Source organism: Thalassophryne amazonica, chromosome 9 (genome assembly GCF_902500255.1).
Source record: "Thalassophryne amazonica chromosome 9, fThaAma1.1, whole genome shotgun sequence".
Classification (NCBI taxonomy): Eukaryota; Metazoa; Chordata; class Actinopteri; order Batrachoidiformes; family Batrachoididae; genus Thalassophryne; species Thalassophryne amazonica.
This window is the reverse complement of record NC_047111.1, coordinates 103,345,090-103,372,417: the sequence shown is the minus strand read 5'-3', so window position 1 is coordinate 103,372,417 and position 27,328 is coordinate 103,345,090. Positions and strand designations below refer to the sequence as shown.

General features: G+C 37.9%; 1 protein-coding gene and 1 long non-coding RNA gene across 4 annotated transcripts in view; both read left to right on the top strand.

Annotated features, from left to right (window-relative positions):
- The window catches only part of opcml (opioid binding protein/cell adhesion molecule-like), a 1,180,460-nt gene that overhangs the window by 4,210 nt on the left and 1,148,922 nt on the right, over window positions 1-27,328 (top strand). The window lies entirely within an intron of this gene.
- On the top strand, window positions 1,673-24,895 carry LOC117517735. Its single transcript, XR_004562819.1, has 4 exons — window positions 1,673-2,354; window positions 9,214-9,218; window positions 11,393-11,398; window positions 24,886-24,895. It is a non-coding gene; the product is annotated as an uncharacterized LOC117517735 (long non-coding RNA).

The following is a 27,328-nucleotide window of genomic DNA, read 5'->3' as shown; positions in this document are numbered from 1 at the left end:
TGGAGTATACATACACACGCGTGGTACATGAGGCCTGAGGTGATTTCTTCCAGTCTGTTAGGATGATGGAGAGTAATCTCATACAGGTTAAAATATTGTTTTATCTAGCTACAAATCTCTATTATATTCTAAAGTTGAAGTTCCATATTGGTCCTGAGGCCCACTGGGGCTGCTGCTTATCTCTGAATCCTGTTGTGTGAATCCAATGAGTCTATGACCCCTCCCCTTCAGTTGGTTTATCAGTCCAAAGCAGGTTACTTCCCCATCAAATGCTGGTACCCATTAACAGCTGATTAGAATGGCAGATGAAGTTTTGATGCCCTGACACTTGCACATCTTTGATCCATGCACACCATCGTGAAGATCCCACCCACTGAGTTCCCAGCTGGATGCTGTGCTTTGCTCCACTGGCTGCCACATGTTGTGTGCTGGACGCTGCGTATATAAAATAATTATTTTGTGGCGGATTAATCATTTTCTCTTCAAGTTGGCTGTTGAAAACAGCTCTAATTGCTTCCAGAATAACAGCGGTCCGCTCTAGCTGGAGCTCTTCTCACGCGAGCGCTGAACAAGGTGGAGAAAGCATTTGGAGCCATCTATAAAGGTCATTATTTGTCATGTTTATATTGTAATGGCTTGGAAAAACAGTTGTATGTTCTTTCCTTCTTGTGTGCAGCTGTAAAGGTATGTTTATGATAGATTTAACATCTCGTTATAATCATTCAGATGAGCTGTGCTCTGATGTGGTGCACTGACACAATCACTCGCATTCACGCAGTGTTTTTGATTTGTTTGCACGATGTTTGCTTGAGGTTCACATCATTAATGTGTGATGGAAATTCTGCATGAAGCCGTGCATAGTTTACACCGGTTTACGAGTTTGAGATGAGTTTACTCTCATGCACGGCAGAGTGTGTGCAAGTACGTGGATCAAAGTCATGCAAGTGTCAGGGGGCCTTTTCTTGTCAAAGCATACAGACAGGTACTGTGACCAGGAATCTTACATAGTTTTCCAACACAACCCTAGTTGGGCTCATCCAGAAGAAGGACAACACACGCTACAGGGAGGAGGTGATTGGTGCAACAACAACAATCTGCTCCTGAATGTAGACAAAACCAAGGAGCTGTTGATTGGCTTCAGGGAAAGACCCCCCATACACCCATTTACATCAAGGAATCTGAATTGAATTTTGAATTGAATTGAATTATTTTATTTCGACACACATGGTTGAATAAAAAAGAAATACAATATTTACAAACACAAAACAAAACAACAATACAGCAAAACAGAAAACAAAATACAATAATCCAAAACTGACCAAAATCAAAACCCATGTGACCGAAAGGGGGTGGGTAGAAGCATAACTTATCAAGACTCACCCCTTATTCCAAGAAATCAATAAATGCACTCACTACTAATTAGATTCACACACACATGTATGCAAATATATATATATATATACACACATATATACACACACAAATACTTGTACAATACATATACCATCACATATGCTTCCCAGTCATGTTACAGGTCATACCCACATATACCTAAGCATACATACTTACATACAAGCAAACATTACATACTTGACAGTCACTTCACGACGAATCCCACTACAATATTTTGAAACAATTACTTTTTTGCAGAGTTGCTTAAAACATGCCAGAGTACCACACATTTTGATCTCAATAGGAGACTCATTCCACATCCTGACCCCTGTCCCAGATACACAAAAAACTTTTACATTAGTGCGAATTAATGGTTTCTTAAATAATTCACAGCCACGTAAACTATACTCAGAATCCCTCATTTCGAACAGCCTCTGGACATGTCTCAGCAAGGCTTGGTTTTTTGCTTTAAACAAAATCTGTAGTGTAGTGTACTCCACCATGTCTCTAAATTTTATTATGTTCAAAGAAATAAATAGGGAATGAGTTGGTTCACGAAAATGTTTATTGCAGATGATATGTATGGCTCATTTTTTTATAAGGAATATTTGATTAGTGTTTGATTTATAAGTATTTCCCCACAACTCAATGCAATATGTCATGTATGGTGCTATTATTAATGAAAGGTATAAAGTAAGTAACCCTTCCCCTGATAGTATGTCTTTGGCGATAGATTTGGACATTTTTGATTTAATATAGTTTATATGTACTTTCCAACTTAGTTTATTGTCAATTATAACACCAAGGAATTTATTCTCTGTTACTACCTCAATTTCCGTATTGTTTATAGTCAAAGTTTTAAATTTAGGTAATTGTTTATTTCCAAATATAATACATTTAGTTTTCCCAAGGTGGAGTGACAATTTATTAGCATCAAACCAAGCCTTGAACTTTCCCAATTCGTCTTCTGCTTTGGAGAATGTGCCATGAACCCCCAGGAATCAAAATTCCTGGGGGTTCATGTATCCGACAACCTAACCTGGTTTCTGTACATATCCTCTCTGGTTAAAAAGGCAATCCAGCATCTGCGCTTTCTCCGGCAAGTTCAAGAGTGGCCATCTGAGCCCGGCTGTCCTCGCTGTTCTTATAGAGGGAAAAATAAAGAGTGGATTAACCGGTAGAATCTCTCTGAGACAGGAAAGTCACAGCCTTGCAGACAGGAAGGCACTGCGGTGGGTCGGGAGGGCAGCAGAGAAGATTATTAGGGCCAGGCTGCCAACCATTGGTGAACTGGCAGAACAGTGCTGCTTGTCCAGGACAAGAAGGATAATCAGGGACACTTCACACCACTTTAACAATCTGTTTTCCTCCTGCCCTCAGGTAGATGGTACCATAGCCTGAGTTGCAAAACACACAGATCCAGGGACAGCATTTACCCAACTGCCATAAGACAGTTAAATGCAAATTGATAGAACGAACTATGTAATGTAGGATATAGAACACACTGTAGCATCTGGTAGAAAGTTTATCCTTGTAGCATCTTCATATGTGCAATATCCCATGTCCTTTATTTATTATTGCATGTTGTGTATACATGGATGCAGAAGAGATATTGATAGGTTAAAAAAACAAACCAAAAAAACTCTTTATCACTATCACACACCTCGGACTGGTATTCTGTGCTTTGTTTTTATCTATTCTTGCAGTGCATTGATATTTCGTTCTTTGACAGCATCTGTGATGTTGTTTTTTTTTTTTACTGAATGACAATAAAAACGAGTCTAAGTCTCTAAGTCTACGTTATCCAGCGCCTTATCCCACAGACCCACCTATTCTGAAGTTGCCCAGTTACCAATTCAAACACATGTTCAAATAATCAAGTTGTATGTAAATACAGGTTTTCTCTTGGAAATAATTCAAATCAGAAAAGCTGTCTTCATTAAATATAACTAGGTAACAGTCCCTTTTGGCATAAAGATGGTACAGCAGTCTGACATTTGACCCCTGGAAACACATTTGACCCCAGTGATCATGACCTTTCCCCAAACAATTGCCCTCTGACTGATCTTATCAAGGCATATCTGGAATACAACTTAAGGTGTACCAAATGTGGTCCAAATGGGACTGAAAAAAGAAATAATACTTTTGATCTTTCACTCCAATGACCTTGACCTTTGCCAAAACAAAATAACTTGGCTCAAACACCTTGGGCGGGTAGTGGAACAAACAGTTCTCAGGTTATTGTTTCACTCAGAAAGAGGTCAAAGGTTTGTAGAAGACACAGTGGTGTTTACTTCCCAGAAGGTTCAGACTGAGCGCAATCAAAGCTTTCTCCACTTAGTTTGTAGTTCCACGCTGCATCTGTCAGCAAATAATCAGGCAAGAAGCATTTCTGTTTGTAACCAGGCCTTCACACATTCCTTGGTTTATCTAATGAGGTTTGAGATTCTTGAGCATGAAGATATGTTAAATTATTTCATCCCTCGATAGAAGCTTCAAATTAATTGGAGCTACGATGCGTTCATCTGCACCTGCATTCTTATAGTTTCATTTACTCCAGTTTGCTCTCTGTGTTGAGATTGTGAGTGTTTTTTTTTTTAAAGAAAAAAAACGTCGGACCTAATCTTGTTTTTGTCGTTTAATCAACTGGCAAAAGCTTTTGCTGAGGGTGCATGTTCTTTTTTTGCTCTCCCGCTTTGCATTTGTGCATATTCCGGACGACCCTTCACACCTGGGTGCTGCTGCTCACAGATCTACTGACTGTGCAGCTGCCTTGCTCAGGGGCACCTTCACAGCAGCTGCATTAGCATTTGAGATGATGCTCCTTGCTGACATGTGCATCCACTTGTTTTGGTTACGTTTTTGTTTTTTTAAATTTATTGCAGTGTCACTGTGAAAAGCATTAAAATCGGTGGCAGCTGAGACGTTGACAGTGACTGTGGCTGTATTATCAGGCTGAGAAAGCTTTGTCTCTTTTTGTCATTTTTTGTCTGACAGAGGAAAGTGACCAATTTTAGTTCTGAGGAATGACGATGGTCCAAAACTAATTTGCATCCGCAAATTAAGCTGTCCCAGAATATGTGAATGGAAAGTTAAAAAAAAGTAAAGAAAGAATCCCAAATTTAGATGTTATGGTGTGTTTCAAAAAGGAAGGAAACTTGGATGTCTGTGAATTCTTAAGCTGTTAATTGTGTCCTCATTTCACTTTTGTTGTCTCGACCTTGCGCGTTAGAGAGATGCAATGAGGATGCGAAGGGCACAAACTTAATAAAGCAAATGAGACGCTCTTTCCTCATAGGCGACACCTGACATCACCTCTGTTTCTGATGTCAGCAGCAGATTTAAAGCCGATTTGCTCTGCAGGGTCTTTTGTTGTCTTTGAGTTTGTTTTTGCACACAGATTAATGTGATATATTGTCCAAATAATTAAACAAGACCACATACGTACCAGTTAATTGGACTGATTTTCACCTTCTTACCAAACAGAATGCATAAAATAAGAAACCTCTGCAGCTTGTCCCTGAGATCTGCTGTCCTATCCTGGCTATCTGCAGTGCATGGTCTTTATTGTGTAGCAAAAGTGTATTTAGGGTGTGTTCAACACCAATTTTCTATTTTCAAGTCAAGTACTTCACTGTACCTCCTTGGGTCCTGGATGTCAACCATTCAGGCAGACAACCATCCCATCCCCATCTCTAGAAATTTGCCATCTTACCTGCCACTGCCAGGTGACACATGGTTAATGATTGCAATAACATTTGACATGTTCAGTGACTCTGAAATGTTCATGTATTCATCCTCTGAATTGTCTAAAGAAAACTGATTGGAAAATTGATTTTGGATATTGGTATTTTGGATTTGCTGTTTTTATTTGTAGAAATTTTAAGAGCAGAGTAGAGCTGCTGCTCCTTCGTGTTGAAGGGAGCCAGTTGAGGTGGTTTGGGCATCTGGTAAGGATTCCCTCTGAGCGGCTCCCTAGGGAGGTGTTCCAGGCACGTCCATCTGCGAGGAGACCCCGGGGAAGACCCAGGACTAGGTGGAGAGATTATGGCTCTATACTGGCCTGGGAACGCCTCTGTATCCCCCAGTCAGACGTTGTCAATGTGGCTCGGAAAAGAGACGTTTGGGGACCCCTGCTGGAGCTGTTGTCCCCACGACCTGATCCCAGATAAGCGGTTGATGATGAGTGAGTGAGAAATTTCAACAAAGAAAAGCTTGAGCCACCATGGGACAACACATGAAATGAACTTAATTTCACTTACTGAAGAGGCCTGTTTCCTGGAAATTACAAGTTATTTCTTACTGTATTTACAGTCAGAACACACAGCTTCAGAATTATGAACTTTGACCTGATAGCAGAAAAAACACTGAGCAATTAAGTGCTGTCCCTCTCTATCTCTTTGTCTCACACACACACACACACACACACACACACACACACACACACACACACACACACACACACACACACACACGCACCTTAAGCACAATTTCTTTTTCAATAATTAAAATGTCTTATTATTTATTTATACATTTTCTTTTTGTGTAAATTCTAATTATGTGCTAATGTAGTGCTTTAAAAATATCTGAAGGTCAAAGTGTATTATTGGCAAATTATTACAAAAACACAAGAAAAAGAAACAGTTGATAATTAAAATTAAGGACCTGTGATGCTTCATTTGTCTTTTTTGTTTCCCCCCCCACACACACAGAGACACACACAGACACACAGCAAAAATGTCTGAGTGGTTAGCACTGTTGTCTCACAGTCAGAAGGTCATGGGATCGATTCCCACCTGTGGCCTTTCTGTGTGGAGTTTGCATGTTCTCCCCGTGTTTGCGTGGGTTTCCTCTCACATCCAAAGACATGCAGGTTAGGTGAATTGGAAACTTTATAATTATCCAGGTCTCTCTTGTAAAAGAGATCTTGATCTCAGTGGCACTAACCTGGTTTAATGAAGGTTAAAAATTATTGATCTGTGATCGTGCCTGCTGTATGACCACAGAAACACACGGTGCTGATCATCCAACAAGTACAAGAAAACAAAACAAACTAAATGCAAACTTGAAACTTGAATGCAGACCATCATGAATACATATACACACGAGTGTGTGTATATATATATATGTGTGTGTGTGTAAAGAAATGCTTTACACACACATATACACTCACCATGGACATATCAAGACAGTTTACATATATGTAAACTTCTGACAACTCTATATAGCTTTTGCATTCTTAAGTTGCATTCTTTCCTTTTAATGTTGGTTTTTGTTTCAGTGAAATGACCTCCCTGACCTCCAGTTACATGCATGGATTTGTCACAGTCAGAAGCTATTACTGTCATTTGTGCAATGTGTTTGTCTAACCTCTTCAAAGTCATAAGCTCACACACTCTTTGAATCCATTAAAAGCAAATCTCTGAGAGCAACTGCTGCTTTTATCAAAGCAATTGTCCTCTCAAGTCATAATGGGATGTCTTTGCAATATGTTTTTTCTGCCAGCGGTAAATATAAAGAACATTTTTGCTAACTCTTTTTGCCTGTCATACATGAAATAATGGAAATGTTCCTGGCAGTATGAGCAGATTAAGAATAATAATTGATGCACAAAAATCATTTGCAAATATGCCATTGTTCATTAAAAAAAAAAAAAAAATGAGGTGGGCTTCATAGATAATTCAATCAATCAATCAATTTTTTTATATAGCGCCAAATCACAACAAACAGTTGCCCTAAGGCGCTTTATATTGTAAGGCAAGGCCATACAATAATTATGTAAAACCCCAACGGTCAAAACGACCCCCTGTGAGCAAGCACTTGGCTACAGTGGGAAGGAAATAATAATTGGCAAAGCTTCTGGGGAAAACCTGGTCTTGTTGGGAGAGACGGCATCCATCCCACTTTGGATGGAGCAGCTCTCATTTCTAGAAATCTGGCCAATTTTCTTAAATCCTCCAAACCGTGACTATCCAGGGTTGGGACCAGGAAGCAGAGTTGTAGTCTTACACACCTCTCTGCAGCTTCTCTCCCCTGCCATCCCCTCATTACCCCATCCCCGTAGAGACGGTGCCTGCTCCCAGACTACCAATAACCAGCAAAAATCTATTTAAGCATAAAAATTCAAAAAGAAAAAAATAATATAGCACCTTCAACTGCACCACAGACTAAAACAGTTAAATGTGGTCTATTAAACATTAGGTCTCTCTCTTCTAAGTCCCTGTTGGTAAATTATATAATAATTGATCAACATATTGATTTATTCTGCCTTACAGAAACCTGGTTACAGGAGGATGAATATGTTAGTTTAAATGAGTCAACACCCCCGAGTCACACTAACTGTCAGAATGCTCATAGCACGGGCCGGGGCGGAGGATTAGCAGCAATCTTCCATTCCAGCTTATTAATTAATCAAAAACCCAGACAGAGCTTTAATTCATTTGAAAGCTTGACTCTTAGTCTTGTCCATCCAAATTGGAAGTCCCAAAAACCAGTTTTATTTGTTGTTATCTATCATCCACCTGGTCGTTACTGTGAGTTTCTCTGTGAATTTTCAGACCTTTTGTCTGACTTAGTGCTTAGCTCAGATAAGATAATTATAGTGGGCGATTTTAACATCCACACAGATGCTGAGAATGACAGCCTCAACACTGCATTTAATCTATTATTAGACTCTATTGGCTTTGCTCAAAAGTAAATGAGTCCACCCACCACTTTAATCATATCTTAGATCTTGTTCTGACTTATGGTATGGAAATAGAAGACTTAACAGTATTCCCTGAAAACTCCCTTCTGTCTGATCATTTCTTAATAACATTTACATTTACTCTGATGGACTACCCAGCAGTGGGGAATAAGTTTCATTACACTAGAAGTCTTTCAGAAAGCGCTGTAACTAGGTTTAAGGATATGATTCCTTCTTTATGTTCTCTAATGCCATATACCAACACAGTGCAGAGTAGCTACCTAAACTCTGTAAGTGAGATAGAGTATCTCGTCAATAGTTTTACATCCTCACTGAAGACAACTTTGGATGCTGTAGCTCCTCTAAAAAAGAGAGCTTTAAATCAGAAGTGCCTGACTCCGTGGTATAACTCACAAACTCGTAGCTTAAAGCAGATAACCCGTAAGTTGGAGAGGAAATGGCGTCTCACTAATTTAGAAGATCTTTACTTAGCCTGGAAAAAGAGTCTGTTGCTCTATAAAAAAGCCCTCCGTAAAGCTAGGACATCTTTCTACTCATCACTAATTGAAGAAAATAAGAACAACCCCAGTTTTCTTTTCAGCACTGTAGCCAGGCTGACAAAGAGTCAGAGCTCTATTGAGCTGAGTATTCCATTAACTTTAACTAGTAATGACTTCATGACTTTCTTTGCTAACAAAATTTTAACTATTAGAGAAAAAATTACTCATAACCATCCCAAAGACGTATCGTTATCTTTGGCTGCTTTCAGTGATGCCGGTATTTGGTTAGACTCTTTCTCTCCGATTGTTCTGTCTGAGTTATTTTCATTAGTTACTTCATCCAAACCATCAACATGTTTATTAGACCCCATTCCTACCAGGCTGCTCAAGGAAGCCCTACCATTATTTAATGCTTCGATCTTAAATATGATCAATCTATCTTTGTTAGTTGGCTATGTACCACAGGCTTTTAAGGTGGCAGTAATTAAACCATTACTTAAAAAGCCATCACTTGACCCAGCTATCTTAGCTAATTATAGGCCAATCTCCAACCTTCCTTTTCTCTAAAAAATTCTTGAAAGGGTAGTTGTAAAACAGCTAACTGATCATCTGCAGAGGAATGGTCTATTTGAAGAGTTTCAGTCAGGTTTTAGAATTCATCATAGTACAGAAACAGCATTAGTGAAGGTTACAAATGATCTTCTTATGGCCTCGGACAGTGGACTCATCTCTGTGCTTGTTCTGTTAGACCTCAGTGCTGCTTTTGATACTGTTGACCATAAAATTTTATTACAGAGATTACAGCATGCCATAGGTATTAAAGGCACTGCGTTGCGGTGGTTTGAATCATATTTGTCTAATAGATTACAATTTGTTCATGTAAATGGGGAATCTTCTTCACAGACTAAAGTTAATTATGGAGTTCCACAAGGTTCTGTGCTAGGACCAATTTTATTCACTTTATACATGCTTCCCTTAGGCAGTATTATTAGACGGTATTGCTTAAATTTTCATTGTTACGCAGATGATACCCAGCTTTATCTATCCATGAAGCCAGAGGACACACACCAATTAGCTAAACTGCAGGATTGTCTTACAGACATAAAGACATGGATGACCTCTAATTTCCTGCTTTTAAACTCAGATAAAACTGAAGTTATTGTACTTGGCCCCACAAATCTTAGAACATGGTGTCTAACCAGATCCTTACTCTGGATGGCATTACCCTGACCTCTAGTAATACTGTGAGAAATCTTGGAGTCATTTTTGATCAGGATATGTCATTCAAAGCGCATATTAAACAAATATGTAGGACTGCTTTTTTGCATTTACGCAATATCTCTAAAATCAGAAAGGTCTTGTCTCAGAGTGATGCTGAAAAACTAATTCATACATTTATTTCCTCTAGGCTGGACTATTGTAATTCATTATTATCAGGTTGTCCTAAAAGTTCCCTAAAAAGCCTTCAGTTAATTCAAAATGCTGCAGCTAGAGTACTGACGGGGACTAGAAGGAGAGAGCATATCTCACCCATATTGGCCTCTCTTCATTGGCTTCCTGTTAATTGTAGAATAGAATTTAAAATTCTTCTTCTTACTTATAAGGTTTTGAATAATCAGGTCCCATCTTATCTTAGGGACCTCGTAGTACCATATCACCCCAATAGAGCGCTTCGCTCTCAGACTGCAGGCTTACTTGTAGTTCCTAGGGTTTGTAAGAGTAGAATGGGAGGCAGAGCCTTCAGCTTTCAAGCTCCTCTCCTGTGGAACCAGCTCCCAATTCAGATCAGGGAGACAGACACCCTCTCTACTTTTAAGATTAGGCTTAAAACTTTCCTTTTTGCTAAAGCTTATAGTTAGGGCTGGATCAGGTGACCCTGAACCATCCCTTAGTTATGCTGCTATAGACGTAGACTGCTGGGGGGTTCCCATGATGCACTGTTTCTTTCTCTTTTTGCTCTGTATGCACCACTCTGCATTTAATCATTAGTGATTGATCTCTGCTCCCCTCCACAGCATGTCTTTTTCCTGGTTCTCTCCCTCAGCCCCACCCAGTCCCAGCAGAAGACTGCCCCTCCCTGAGCCTGGTTCTGCTGGAGGTTTCTTCCTGTTAAAAGGGAGTTTTTCCTTCCCACTGTAGCCAAGTGCTTGCTCACAGGGGGTCGTTTTGACCGTTGGGGTTTTACATAATTATTGTATGGCCTTGCCTTACAATATAAAGCGCCTTGGGGCAACTGTTTGTTGTGATTTGGCGCTATATAAAAAAATTGATTGATTGATTGATTACAAAGTGCCCACCATACTTGGCACAAATGAGCACGAACAAAGCCAAATCAGGCTGAATGGGGGAGGAAAAAAAGCCAAACTTCGAGGTGCAGTCAGGAGGAACAGACATTCGGATGGTAGTGTATAAATGTCGTGCGACTGCTTACGATGTGGGCGGATCCCACCTCGACTTATTCATGCACATCCCATGCATATGCTTATAAATGCAGTTCAAATGTAGTTGGAACAGTAAGAATATCAAGAATGCACTCTAAATGCCATGCAAGTGTGGTCCAATCAGCACCCGAAGTCTGGGGGAAAGGCAAGCAAGGGGAGGGGCATGACAGAGCGAGTGGTGTGGTCCACTGCTATGTCTTTCTGCTAGATGTCAAATAATATCCAACCTATGAACTGTGAACATGTAAACCAGGGTCCTCTGACGATCGTATAATTTTAGTGTATGTAACCACATCTGTTCAGAGTATTACGGCCATCAGGACATCAACATGCACAACCACAACTGTTATTACCACTGCAGCCACAGGTAATAGCCACCAGTCCACATATATATGGGATATATATTTTGTGGTGGATGAGGCACGTGCTGTTGGCACCCTGCTGATGTAACCATCTCATGACTCTAGCAGGATGACAGGGATTTTATCATAGGCTGCAGCTTGGCTGTTTGCCTTGCGCTGTGAGACACATCTGGAACTGTTCCAAAGGTGAATGGCTTGACAATGCAGTTGGAAAATCATTCCTCCTAAAGATTTCAATGGTGTACATGTCATAATATGTGTAGTACAGCTGTGTCATGCCATTCAGCTGAGTAAAAGGAGCCTGTTCCTGCGGGAGAATCTGTCCATCCTGAGTGATGTTGAGGCTGAAGCTGAACTGGGCCCAGTGTGATAAACACATCCAACATTTCCTCAATGAAGCAACGCAGGTGGAAGCTGTGTTTTATCAGGCATTCCTTGGCATGCTGGGCGAGCTTGTCCATGCGATGCGTAACCGGGACGTGTGACCTGTGCCCCCACCCCAGGACTATTGACACATGGAACTTTTGTATAGTTTGCTGTGTTGCACAGATTTTTTTTTTTTTTTTTTGTATTTGCTCTTCTTTTAGTTGCCTTAAACAATTTGACTTATGTGACTGTATCATAATGTTCTGTCATCTCAGGTTGAGTCAACAGTAAAAACATTTTGTCATTGATGTTTTGGTGCAATGATGATTCATTTCTAAGAATTTTTAATTTGGGATTTGCCACTCCAGAAGACCCTATACACTATACCTGGCTGAATCTTTACAAAGATGCTGGAATAACCACGTCCAAACTGGATATATGAGAGTTACGGTCTGATGAGATGTAACATTTTACCACAAACTATTGTACGACATGTATAATTCTGCCGGATAACTTATACCAAACCAGAAGTAATTTATTCAGATATTTTGAACAACCAGTTTTACTCTTTGCTTCCATTTACATTTATGACCCCATTAAATGTAAAACTTACTTTACTACTGGATCAAACTGACATTACACAAAGTGGAGACATTTTAGCAAAAAGTACAAAAATGTATTCAAAATTCACAGTGAAACATAACCAGTGTATAACATTTAGGCACATGATGACAAAGGTGTCCCATTCCATGTTATAAGCTTTTGCAGCGGTGACTCTGAGAAAACCATCTGAAACAGACACAAACAGCATACATATTTAATTAGTGCTGTCATGTTATAAAAAAATAATATAATTGATTACAGGGTTTCAATCAATCAATTCAATCAATTTTATTTATATAGCGCCAAATCACAACAAACAGTTACCCCAAGGCACTTTATATTGTAAGGCAAGGCCATACAATAATTACGTAAAAACCCCAATGGTCAAAACGACCCCCTGTGTGCAAGCACTTGGCTACAGTGGGAAGGAAAAACTCCCTTTTAACAGGAATAAACCTCCAGCAGAACCAGGCTCAGGGAGGGGCAGTCTTCTGCTGGGACTGGGTGGGGCTGAGGGAGAGAACCAGGAAAAAGACATGCTGTGGAGGGGAGCAGAGATCAATCACTAATGATTAAATGCAGAGTGGTGCATACAGAGCAAAAACAGAAAGAAACACTCAGTGCATTATGGGAACCCCCCAGCAGTCTAAGTCTATAGCAGCATAACTAAGGGATGGTTCAGGGTCACCTGATCCAGCCCTAACTATAAGCTTTAGCAAAAAGGAAAGTTTTAAGCCTAATCTTAAAAGTAGAGAGGGTGTCTGTCTCCCTGATCTGAATTGGGAGCTGGTTCCACAGGAGAGGAGCCTGAAAGCTGAAGGCTCTGCCTCCCATTCTACTCTTAAAAACCCTAGGAACTACAAGTAAGCCTGCAGTCTGAGAGCGAAGCGCTCTATTGGGGTGATATGGTACTATGAGGTCCCTAAGATAAGAAGGGACCTGATTATTCAAAACCTTATAAGTAAGAAGAAGAATTTTAAATTCTATTCTAGAATTAACAGGAAGCCAATGAAGAGAGGCCAATATGGGTGAGATATGCTCTCTCCTTCTAGTCCCCGTCAGTACTCTAGCTGCAGCATTTTGAATTAACTGAAGGCTTTTCAGGGAACTTTTAGGACAACCTGATAATAATGAATTACAATAGTCCAGCCTAGAGGAAATAAATGTATGAATTAGTTTTTCAGCATCACTCTGAGACAAGACCTTTCTAATTTTAGAGATATTGCGTAAATGCAAAAAAGCAGTCTTACATATTTGTTTAATATGCGCTTTGAATGACATATCCTGATCAAAAATGACTCCAAGATTTCTCACAGTATTACTAGAGGTCAGGGTAATGCCATCCAGAGTAAGGATCTGGTTAGACACCATGTTTCTACGATTTGTGGGGCCAAGTACAATAACTTCAGTTTTATCTGAGTTTAAAAGCAGGAAATTAGAGGTCATCCATGTCTTTATGTCTGTAAGACAATCCTGCAGTTTAGCTAATTGGTGTGTGTCCTCTGGCTTCATGGATAGATAAAGGTGGGTATCATCTGCGTAACAATGAAAATTTAAGCAAGGTTTGTGATTACTTAATCTAAATGAATCATTAAATTGCAAGTACGTAAAAAAACTCAGATCTCTGCGTGTTTGGGGCATTTAATAATCTGGTAAAAAAGGATCTGGATTATTTCTGTTACACATTAAGGAGGTATCACAGGCTGTGATGTAAATTGATCTTGGGAGAACTGTCTAACTGTAATCTGGATGGGTTAAATGCAGACAAATTTCATTGTATGTATAATGTGTACAATAACAATAAAAGTCTATATTATACAACCTCGATTCCAATGAAGTTTGGACATTGTGTAAAATGTAAATAAAAACAGAATACAATGATTTGCAAATCCTCTTCAACCTATATTCAATTGAATACGCCACAAAGACAAGATATTTAATGTTCAAACTGATCAACTTTTTTGTTTTTCTGCAAATATTTGCTCATTTTGAAATGGTTGCCTGCAACACGTTTCAAAAAAGCTGGGACAGTGTTATGTTTACCACTGTGTTACATCACCTTTCCTCAATACACTCAATAAGCTTTTGGGAACTGAGGATACTAATCGCTGAAGCTTTGTATGTGGAATTCTTTCCCATTCTTGCTTGATGTACAACTTCAGTTGTTCAACAGTCCGGGGTCTTCATTGTCGTATTTTGTGCTTCATAATGCGCCACACATTTTCAAAGGGTGACAGGTCTGGACTGCAGGCAGGCCAGTCTAGTACTCACACTCTTTTACTATGAAGCCACACTGTTGTAACACGTGCAGAATGTGGCTTGGCATTGTCTTGCTGAAATAAGCAGGGACGTTCCTGAAAAAGACGTTGCTTGGATGGCAGCATGTGTTGCTCCAAAACCTGGATGTACCTTTCAGCATTGATGGTGCCATCACAGATGTGTAAGTTACCCATGCCATGGGCACTAGCACACCCCCATACCATCACAGATGCTGGGTTTTGAACTTTGCACTGGTAACTATCTGGATGGTCTTTTTCCTCTTTTGTCCGGAGGACACGACGTCCATGATTTCCAAAAATAATTTGAAATGTGGACTCGATGTGGAGTTGATGTATGGCTTTCGCGTTGCATGGTAGAGTTTTAACTTGCTGTTGTAGATGTAGCGACGTATTGTGTTAATTGACAATGTTTTTCTGAAGTGTTCCTGAGCCCACGCGGTAAGATCCTTTACACAGTGATGTCAATTTTTAATGCAGTGCCGCCTGAGGGATCGAAGGTCACAGGCATTCAATGTTGGTTTTCGTCCTTGCCGCTTACATGTAGAAAGTTCTCCAGATTCTCTGAATCTTCTAATTATATTATGGACTGTAGATGATGGAATCCCTAAATTCCTTAAAACTGAATGTTGAGAAACATTGTTCTTAAACTGTTGGATTATTTTTTCACACAGTTGTTCACAAAGTGTGATCCTCACCCCATCTTGCTTGTGAATGGCTGAGCCTTTTGGGGATGCTCCTTTTATACCCAATCATGACACTCACAATTAGTGTCCTCAGTTCCCAAAGACTTATTGAGTGTTGTTAGAAGGAAAAGTGATGTAACACAGTGGTAAACATACCACTGTCCCAGCTTTTTTGAAACGTGTTGCAGGCATCCATTTTAAAATGAGCAAATATTTGCACAAAAACAATAAAGTTTATCAGTTTGAACATTAAATGTCTTGTATTGTGGTGTATTCAGTTGAATATTCATTGAAGAGGATAGAACAGCTTAGTGAGGTATGTCATTTTTCTCTGCTGCACTGCTATACTGGATTTTAGGCATATATATATATATATATATATATATATATATATATATATATATATATATATATATATATATATATATATATTCCCCGCCTGATTAAAACTGTTTTTCTCTCAGCTATAAATAAACTTGGGGAAGCAAATGGAAGAAACAGCTGAGACATATGACCTAAGATATGCTGAAATTATGAAAACAGCTCTCCTTCTGAAATGGGATCACTTCAACTAGATATTTATGCCATTTTGAATGTATTGGTGAAATTGTATAAGCTGTTTTTCATAATCATTGTGGCATGTTTTTCCCCAACATTTTGTGCATCTGGTGACCATTATGGTTAAAGATTTGATGGGTGTGAAAGAATGACACCAAATGCAACGGGTTCTTTGCATTCAAGCACTGCATTTAAAAGCAAGCACCGACATAGAACACTTTATTTTTACACCATATACTGAAGACACAAACAACAAAGGCAGGGCTGTAGAAACTGTCTGAGGGCAAGCTAAATACAACTTCCACAACACAGGGAGAAGGTCAGACTTTGAACCTGGTGTCAGAGCTTCTGCGAGAGCAGTGGTAAAAAAAGAAAAAAGATTGAGTTTACTGGGAGCAGGGCAGGTACAAGGCAAGAAAGCAAGATGAACACATAAGACAATCTGGCAAAACCTAAGGCCTGCTTTATACCACATGCATTGCAGGAGCACAGCAGCTGTGCCGGCATCAGTTTTGGCGGCCGTGACCACATGCTACAGAGTGCACACCACCTGCATGAGGGAAGCCTTCCAGATTTATGTTTCACTTCACGGGTGCTGCACCTCTTTAGAGATTTGGGCTGGTGTTATGATCTGTCAGCAGTCATTCTGACATCATACCAGCAAAGTTAAAGAATGAACAATTTTTACTGGAGGAAAGAAGTCACTCACATGAAAAAAGTAAATTATTTTTACAATCCATTTCAGCAATGGATAAAAAGTCACTTGACTCCAGTTACAAATCAGCTTTCTGGTCTTCACTTTTCTCAACGTCCCTCAACAAAAATCAAAAAGAGTGCCCACAGGACAGGACCCACAGGATGAAAGATAATCTGAAAAAGGAAAAGCTGTTGGTTTAGATGGTAAACCGTCATGTGTATATCTTATCATCCCAACAACATGTGTACTTTTGAGTAGGAACTGTCAGCTCTGTAAACTCAGCAGTAAAAGCCAAAAACTAAACAAGTCATTTAGCACCCTGTAAAATCACTTCCAAAAGGGTGATGTAGAAAGACAGCTGGCTGTGGCAGTGATGCAACGGAAACACTGCAGAAATCCTACAGGTGTAAATACATGTAGACACATAAGCCGTGGCAGTTCAGCCGCCACACGCACAGGCTGAAATGTCTGGCTATACGACTGAGGTTGGATAATACTGGATAACATGTCTGAATGCATGTGTTGCAGGTGGGAATGGAAGGGGGATTCAGAATAAAAAATAAGGAGTCACAAATTACAGTCATGGCTTTCCTCACTCTTCTCCTTCTTGCACAGTCACTCAGTTTTTGAGAAAGGTCTACTCCATGCAGATTAACCATAGAGTGCCATACTCTTAATAATAAAGTCCAAGACATATGCAGTATCAGCTTTACCATCAGAGAGCCTCGTCCACAAAACACCACAAAAGACTCCAAGCTGTCACTGATGTTAAAGAGGGCAACACACAGTATTAAGAACAGGGGTATGTAAACTTTTGATCAGGGTAATTTGGGGAGTTTCTGTTATCATTACGATTTAAAAAGAGGAAACACAGTTGTTTGACAATAATTCATATTCTATGAATAATAATAATAATAATAATAATAATAATAATAATAATAATAATAATAATCATTCTGCCACATTATGTAAACTTTTGATCAAGTTCATTTGGGTTGTTTCTGTTATCATTATGTTTTAAAAAGAGGAAACACAGTTGTTTGACAATAATTCATATTCTCTGAATAATGGTAAAATAATAATAATAATAATGGTAAAATAATTATAATAATAATAATAATAATTCTGCCACATTATGTAAACTTTTGATCAGGTTCATTTGGGTTGTTTCTGTTATTATGTTTTAAAAAGAGGAAACACAGTTGTTTGACAATAATTCGTATTCTCTGAATAATGGTAAAATAATAATAATAATGGTAAAATAATAATAATAACAATAATAATTCTGCCACATTATGTAAACTTTTGATCAGGTTCATTTGGGTTGTTTCTGTTATTATGTTTTAAAAAGAGGAAACACAGTTGTTTGACAATAATTCATATTCTATGAATAATAATAATAATAATAATAATAATAATAATAATAATAATCATTCTGCCGCATTATGTAAACTTTTGATCAAGTTCATTTGGGTTGTTTCTGTTATCATTATGTTTTAAAAAGAGGAAACACAGTTGTTTGACAATAATTCATATTCTCTGAATAATGGTAAAATAATAATAATAATAATGGTAAAATAATAATAATAATAATAATAATAATAATAATAATAATAATAATAATAATAATAATTCTGCCACATTATGTAAACTTTTGATCAGGTTCATTTGGGTTGTTTCTGTTATTATGTTTTAAAAAGAGGAAACACAGTTGTTTGACAATAATTCGTATTCTCTGAATAATGGTAAAATAATAATAATAATGGTAAAATAATAATAATAACAATAATAATTCTGCCACATTATGTAAACTTTTGATCAGGTTCATTTGGGTTGTTTCTGTTATTATGTTTTAAAAAGAGGAAACACAGTTGATTGACAATAATTCATATTCTCCGAATAATGGTAAAATAATAATAATAATAATGGTAAAATAATAATAATAATAATAATAATAATAATAATAATTCTGCCACATTATGTAAACTTTTGATCAGGTTCATTTGGGTTGTTTCTGTTATTATGTTCTAAAAAGAGGAAACACAGTTGTTTGACAATAATTCGTATTCTCTGAATAATGGTAAAATAATAATAATAATGGTAAAATAATAATAATAACAATAATAATTCTGCCACATTATGTAAACTTTTGATCAGGTTCATTTGGGTTGTTTCTGTTATTATGTTTTAAAAAGAGGAAACAGTTGATTGACAATAATTCATATTCTCTGAATAATGGTAAAATAATAATAATAACAATAATAATTCTGCCACATTATGTAAACTTTTGATCAGGTTCATTTGGGTTGTTTCTGTTATTATGTTTTAAAAAGAGGAAACACAGTTGTTTGACAATAATTCATATTCTATGAATAATAATAATAATAATAATAATAATCATTCTGCCACATTATGTAAACTTTTGATCAAGTTCATTTGGGTTGTTTCTGTTATCATTATGTTTTAAAAAGAGGAAACACAGTTGTTTGACAATAATTCATATTCTCTGAATAATGGTAAAATAATAATAATAATAATGGTAAAATAATAACAATAATAATAATAATAATAATTCTGCCACATTATGTAAACTTTTGATCAGGTTCATTTGGGTTGTTTCTGTTATTATGTTTTAAAAAGAGGAAACACAGTTGTTTGACAATAATTCGTATTCTCTGAATAATGGTAAAATAATAATAATAACAATAATAATTCTGCCACATTATGTAAACTTTTGATCAGGTTCATTTGGGTTGTTTCTGTTATTATGTTTTAAAAAGAGGAAACACAGTTGATTGACAATAATTCATATTCTCTGAATAATGGTAAAATAATAATAATAATTCTGCCACAGTATGTAAACTTTTGAGCACAAATAAATAAATAAATAAATAAATATATATATATATATATATATATATATATATATATATATATATATATATATATATATATATATATACATACAGTATATATAGTCAGACCAGTGCTATAATGTGGACAATCTTCTGCTTGAACAAACTCTTTTCCACACTAATTTCTCCCCATCCTTCCCTGAAAAGCTCCATATTTATCAAAGTGGTGACCCACACTCTTTCAGTTCTTTGGATCTGTGCATGACTTGTGCACTGTAGCCAACTAAGCTTCAGGTGATTGAACCATTTATCATAATGACGTGTCCACGGCTGACAATATGCAGCATCTGTGCTCTTTTCTGCCCATTGAGCCCAAAGACCAAAAATGATGGATTGAAATTATCAGCAAGTCAAACTAGATGTGAAAATTAATCATCAGCTTATTAACTTTTGATGATTGGTGTGCATTATGCATCCGCTTCGACTTAACACTTAACGTCATCCAGTATCGCTTAGTTGAAAATTACGACTGTAAATCATGTTAACCATAGCGGGCTTTATTAAAACGAAAACACAGGAAGGTCTGTTTGAAACCCGAAGCCGGCTACAGACAGAATTATGTTTGCTGCTGCTGTTGTTGTTTTCTGTGAAATGTACGACACATCAGCTTTTATGGCCCCATATTACTCACAGTTGACACAACTTATGTCTGTAAAGGAGGTGGAAAGTGTAACAATTTATCACCTTGTCGCCTCTCCTGGGGATGACATCAGTCAGGCAGCCGTCTGTTACGGCTACGTGCTGAGTGTAAAAGGAAAGTGAGTCTCTGAAAGTCCAAGAATTAAAGAGTGTAAAGATTTTCATTCATGAAAATCAGCAACAAATGGCATGTAAACAAAAGGCATTCCTTACGTATGGCTATTTGAACAAGGCCAGACATGGTAATCTCTGATGCTGGAGAATGAAGCCAATGTGGAAGTGCCAACACATAGCTCGAGTGGCCACTTGAAGCTGGCTCCAAAAATGAGTCAAAATAGCCAAATTTACAGCAAAAATATAGGTTTAAAGCCTGGTACAAAAAATGATTTTAGTCTGTATAGCTGGTTTCCCTGTCATGAGAAATGTACAGGGGTGGACATTTATATAACTCTTTACGTTAAAGATAAAGTCATGTATATTTTGGGGTATGGTTGATTTGTAATAATAGGTAGCTTCCTACCACTGACATCCTGCTAGCAGCCACCCGCTAAATCAAATCAAATCAAATCAAATCAATTTTATTTATATAGCGCCAAATCACAACAAACAGTTGCCCCAAGGCGCTTTATATTGTAAGGCAAGGCCATACAATAATTACGGAAAAACCCCAACGGTCAAAACGACCCCCTGTGAGCAAGCACTTGGCGACAGTGGGAAGGAAAAACTCCCTTTTAACAGGAAGAAACCTCCAGCAGAAACCAGGCTCAGGGAGGGGCAGTCTTCTGCTGGGACTGGTTGGGGCTGAGGGAGAGAACCAGGAAAAAGACATGCTGTGGAGGGGAGCAGAGATCAAGCTAACAGGTCAGTAGCTCCATTCTGAGCATTTCAATACAATTATGGTAAAAGGACGGCATGTATATAGCCTTCTTCCATTTATATCTCAGTAGTGCAAAGTGCTTTATAATGATGCCTCACAGTCACACTCATAAACAAGTAAGTACAGCAAGTATACTACAGACCGCGTACTGTTAGTATACTGGAAAGTACACAAATGTAATACTTTTTCAGACTAAATTGGAACATTTCAAGTTTATAAGTTTGCAAAAGTACACTCTAAAGTATACAAGTACACTCATCTATATACTATCAATGTACTTGGTATATCCCTCTTGTATGCTTAAAGTATACCACACGTACACTTATCAGTGTACTTGATATATCCCTCTCCTGTGCTTAAAGTATACCACAAGTGCACTTATCGATATAGTGCCATTGTACTAGTTGTATACTTTGAGCTGCTATTTTTAGTTTATTATCGTATACTTAAAGTATACTGTTATACACATTGGTTATTTTATTATTTTAATTTTTATACTTTCATTTTGGTTGGCATATTACTTGTAGCTTACTATTCATATACTGAAAATATACTCCTTAAAGTATTCTTAAAGTTTACTCATAATGTATGTACACAAGAGTGTGATGCATTTAAAAAAAATCACAAGACAGAATGCTGTACTTTAAACAGTAACAGATGTACTTTCAAACATTTCAAAAACAAAGACCTATGAAATCAAGCCCTTCCTTTGTGGAGAAAATTAAAGGAAAAAGTGCATGTAAAATGTAAACATAATGGTCTCTCCAAGATCAAGTCCTTATTTGTAAAACTGTAAACATAGCATCTTCAACTGAGAACTAAAGTCCTTCCTTGTCAAAAAAGGGAAAAGAAAAGTGCGAAACTTTGGAACCAAAAATAAATAACTACATAAAAAAAAAAAAAAAATCTGTACTTTTATGACTTCTTTTCAGTTACTTGAGTCAATGGCTTGACTTAGTATATCTTGCATAAGTGCATAATAAGTGTTAGTACTTTGTGGCAGAAAGATGTAAAAAGTATACTAAAGTATAAGTGTAAGCCTTAGTATTAATGTACTTAGACTTAGACTTTTGTTTATACTTCTCTGTATAAGCCAAGTATACTTCACTATACTATTCTTAAGTATATAAAATATAGTTTAGGCTGAATATTAATTTTTTATTTTTTATTTATTTTTTTTTTTTGAAAATCTTGGAGGTGTCCATCTTATTTTTCGACTTTTGGGAACTGTATGGAAAATGGAACGGATTTACCTCAGGTGTGACGAATTTACCTCAGGCGTGACGTTGTTCCCATTTATGACTTATGACTTCTAAAGTAAATGGAAGGCAGCATAATCCTGTAGAATACAGAGCAAAAGAGAACATCTTGTGATGTCATTGTCGAAAAGCCAGTAGCAACCAGATAACAATGTAATCAGGGACATTATTGTGACTTTGGGATATTGTCTCCAAGGCGTCACAATGGAGCAATCATTGACAGTGAGTCACCACTTACACAAACAAATATAGCATTGTAAAACACTGAACACAGGAGAGCATTCATTCCCAGAGAAGCATTAAAGTGAACACTGTCTCTTGGCATCAGTGAACAATCCCTGATGAGCATATACTAAATGAGAGCATCAGAACCTTTAAATGCATGTACAAAATAGATTGTCCCTGAATCACTGAAAGCAATCATTCAAATATCTCATGGGGGCCGGCACTGTCATATACAAAGGGACAGCTAAACCAGAACCCAGTTGCTTCAAAAGCTATTAATACTACAGTGCGGGAGTGTTTCCTTTGCATACAAATGCTCTTGGCTTCATCTACTGCTGTTCTCATTCAGAACAAGTCCTTATTGTCCCAGTTACGGAGAATTTAGTCTGAATCATAAGGGAGTCACAGCAAGAGGAAATCACTGTACCAGTGGTTCCTTCATACAACAATAACTCCAATGATATACTGAACTGGACTGTTGATTTTTAATTTTTTAACATGAAAAGTTAATGCTAGAGTATTGAGGATTTAGTGTCATCTAGTGGTGAGGCTACAAATTGCATTATGTCATTGCTAGCTATGATTTTGTTTTCCTTCATGTTTTTGCTCCCTTGCCTGCTCTATGGATGGTCCATATGTATGGTACTCCATTTCACAAAGCGGAGTGTTCTCAAACTTGTTATCCTGCAGTAGGAAGCAGGAGACAGGCTACTTGCAAACAGTCACTGATTCACCTGCACATGTGATTTAAATTTTGTCAAGCTCCATCAGGCAACTTTAAGATGATGCTTGAAATGGTGAAAATGTAAGAAATGGTCCAGAATTGGGATTTTGATCCCGATCTACTCCAAAATTCAAATCTTCAGAATGACATGATCAGGAAGCGAGCGTAGCTCACAGCAGCTCCCATTGAAAATAACGGAGAGACAGCCTGTGATTCTCGCATGTTTACATAAAACAAACGCAATAACAACGTCTGTAAACCCAGAGAATATATTCACGAGAGTTTTGGGCACAATATAAAAATAGTTTTATGTTGCGATGTTAATGGTGTTGTCCGTGTGCAGCGATTAAAGTGAAGCGTGATCAGAGTGTCTCAATGCAGTTCTCAGTGTTACTGAGATCTCGCAGCGTGGCGACCTCTCTGAGGTTTTGTTGGCTGCCTCAATGCCCTAATATGTATCTGTGGTGCATATTTGGTGATAATCTGCGATATATATGATATATTTTTTATTTGTGATTTTGACATTTTATTGTAATTGGCATTCTGATGTACATAATACTGGCCATGCTGGTGCACTGGTCCAGCCCCTCTTCAGGCAGAATTTCGTGTGGAGAACCCTGGACCCTGTGATGGGAGAACGGGGTATATGAAATACTCATTATCACCTCATGAAAACACATCAATTCATTGTTCAGTTAGTTATACAATACACTCAAAAGTGACTCATTGGATTGGATTCCCATCTAATAAATATATGTAGTCCCAACTAAATGAAATTAAATTATCTTGCATTGATGTGCTTTTTTTTGCGCTGGACCTACTTATATTTATTAGATGGAAATCCTGCACATAATTGAATTGAGTTCATTTTTTTATTTTTTTTTTGTTTCAGTGTACTGAACAGATGGTTATGAATGATAGAGTATTTTTCTATAAATAAACAACCCTAAATCAGACACACTGTAGCATTAATACATTCTCCAGCGTAATGTGGAAATGGCTGAATCAAAAAAATGCAATGAGTAAATTTGTACTTGTCAACTGAACAGTGTCTGCCAATATCTCTTGATACCTATACATGATCTAAATCTTATAGATATTAATTTCTACATTGAGCAACTTGAGAACATTTGTCATTAGCAAGTTAAAGTCCACATATCATATTTTCCAGACAATATATCCCATGAGAGTAGTAGATGCATGTGTCCAAAAGTGCCTCATGATGGTCTAAGTCAGGGGTGCCCAAACGTTTTTGAACACAGATGTACTTTTAAAGTTGACAGTGTATCAAGATCTACCGAGTAGAGGTGGGCGATACCGGGAATTTTGGTATTGATCCGATACCAAGTAAATACAGGCCCAGAATCGCTGATATCAATACCAATACCGATACTTTTTCATATTTAAGCTTCACAGATCCAAAGGATCCAAAAGACCTCGGATAGAATTTCGGCAAACGTATGTGAGAACAAACGGTCTTTGTCTTTGTCGTGGTATTTAAGTTCTGTGTCCATGTGTGGAAGGTTCTGCAGGTCACACTGTTGCAACCTGCTTGATAGCACATGTAATATGCTTTTAAACTTGCTTTCAAATCCAAAAGCTGTGCATTCAGAAAGACCGTTCCACAAAGGGCTGGACTGAAATGTGCAGGACGCGCAGGAGCTGAAAAGATCACAGGAGTGTGCAGAAGGCCTGAAAAAAACCCGCTTGTGTGTCGTGGTGGCTGCTGTATCAATTGTATTACATTACTGTAAGTCCCTTCGGCTGCTCCCTTGTTTGCACTCGGGGTCGCCACAGCAAAGCCGAGGTGGATCTGCATGTTGAATTGGCATAGGTTTTATGCCGGATGCCCTTCCTGATGCAACTCCACATTACATGGAGAAATGTGGCAGGGGTGGAATTTGAACCCGGAACCTTCTTCACTGAAACCAAGCGCATTAACCACTTGGCCACCACTAAGCCATATATATTGATTTATAACACAAAACTGTCAAAAGGGGTAATACATATAAGTGTAAAGATGACTGAATATATCATCAGAGCAGTGAATTGATCAGTCCGTGTGAATACAGCACAGGACTTTTCAATTCCTGGACTTTTCAACCGAGCAGAAGGGATTTAGCCGGGTTAGCATTAGTAGTTAGTATCGCATTTCTTATAGTGAGTCCCTTCGGCTGCTCCCTTGTTTGCACTTGGGGTGGCCACAGCAAATCCAAGGTGGATCTGCATGTTGAATTGGCACAAGTTTTACGCCGGATGCCCTTCCTGACGCAACTCCACATTACATGGAGAAATGTGGCAGAGGTGGGATTTGAACCCGGAACCTTCTGAACTGAAACCAAGCGCATTAACCACTCGCATTTCTTATGAACTGTCTGAATTGCCACTACAAATTCACTTTAATCAGTAAAGCCACATTTACATTGCAAATAAGACAGATGGATTTGCCATTCAAGTAAATGAAAAAAATAATACAAGATGAAAATTACAATTTTTGTTATCCACCATAGAAGAAGAGCTGTTCTAATGGCAGCCGGCATCCTTGTTGGTGCATTGCTGCCACCTGCTGCATCAGTCTGTTATAGCAGCACTAAATCCTCTCGAGTCCAGGGACAGATTTTTTTTTTTCATGCTGTTGACTGGTTGGGCACGCCAGGTCTAAGTCATTTATTTTGGAAATGTACTGCTTCATACAAGAAATAAAATTAATTAAACTGATGCATTATTATTTACATTGCAAACACTGCACTAGTGCATACAAGCTAATGGGCAAAATAATGTTACTGTGTAAGGCCCAAAGACCTCATGAGTAACGTGCTTTGTGTCACCACTGAACAGACGAAACATCAAAAAGGATCTAAATGTGTTCAAATTTACCTCACTAAATGTAAATTAATTTTAACTGATTCTACATTTTTTTAAACTTCACAGTTAGCTCCACAAAGTGCCAACAACTGTAGTGCCGAGTAGTTTGAAGGTTATTTTCTTTTTATTCAAAAGCATGTGAAGGTTGTTCCCTCTCTTCATTCAACAGTGTGGTCTTTCAGTTGGAGAACATGATTTATTAATTTAGTCATTTTACAACACTCACTGGGTCGCCCTTATTCCGAACTATTGCATTTTTATAAAAAAAAAAAATGTGTCTGTTGGCATACAGCTTAATATATTACAGGAAAATTTGGATCAGACAGTACCTATTCAAATCAGTATATAGGAGCAATTTATAATTTATTAACAAGCAGATGCTACTGTCTTGTGGGTATCGGCGATAATGTTGAATTTTCTCACATGTAAGTTACAGGACCAGAAAAAAAAAAAACAATACAAAAAGAAAAACCATGATCTACATTCCAAAAAATACAGTTAACATTGATGGGACATTTGGTGTATATTTGAACAACAGTGTCAGCTCAGCTATGGGTGTGTCCAACACAGGTCAGGTCAGGGAACATTTGGCGTCATGCATCACAGCGTTTACCATACCACAGAACCGTATTTGGTTCTGAATGGCAATCACTCAGATAAACAACCAGCCCTTCTCCATTTCTTCAAAGTAATTCTTCTCTTCAAAGTAATCTTCTGCGGTTAGAGGAATCATAGACACCATCTTGACCTTCTGCAGTTGCTAGGGACCTAAACACTGAGGCAACTGTGGGCCAGATCACACTTAGAGGAAGCGGACATTCCCTCACAATGCAAGTGGTAGCCCTCATCTTAATCTAAAGTAGCCGTTCATTTGCCACAGAGTCATCCCAGTGATACTCGAGGATCCTCCAAAAGGACGTAGCACCAAAGACATCTGCTTGTAGTCTTACAGCATTGATTAGCAGCCAAGTCTCACAACCATACAGGAAGACAAAAAGCATCAGGACGTGAAAGACTTGGACCTTTTTTTTTCCTGCAAAGCTGTTGGCCTCATCAAACAGGCTCAGCAACCACAAAAATGTCTCTCTACAAGTTCACCACTTGAAAAAAGCACAAAGACTGAAGTAGAAAATCTATGAATATATTAAGAGCCAAGTGGCCTCTGTGTATATGTATCCATGCGACCAAGGTCTGATATCCCCATAGAGACCGAGCAAACAAGGTTAAGGATTTGTTTATACATATCAACATGCCTGAA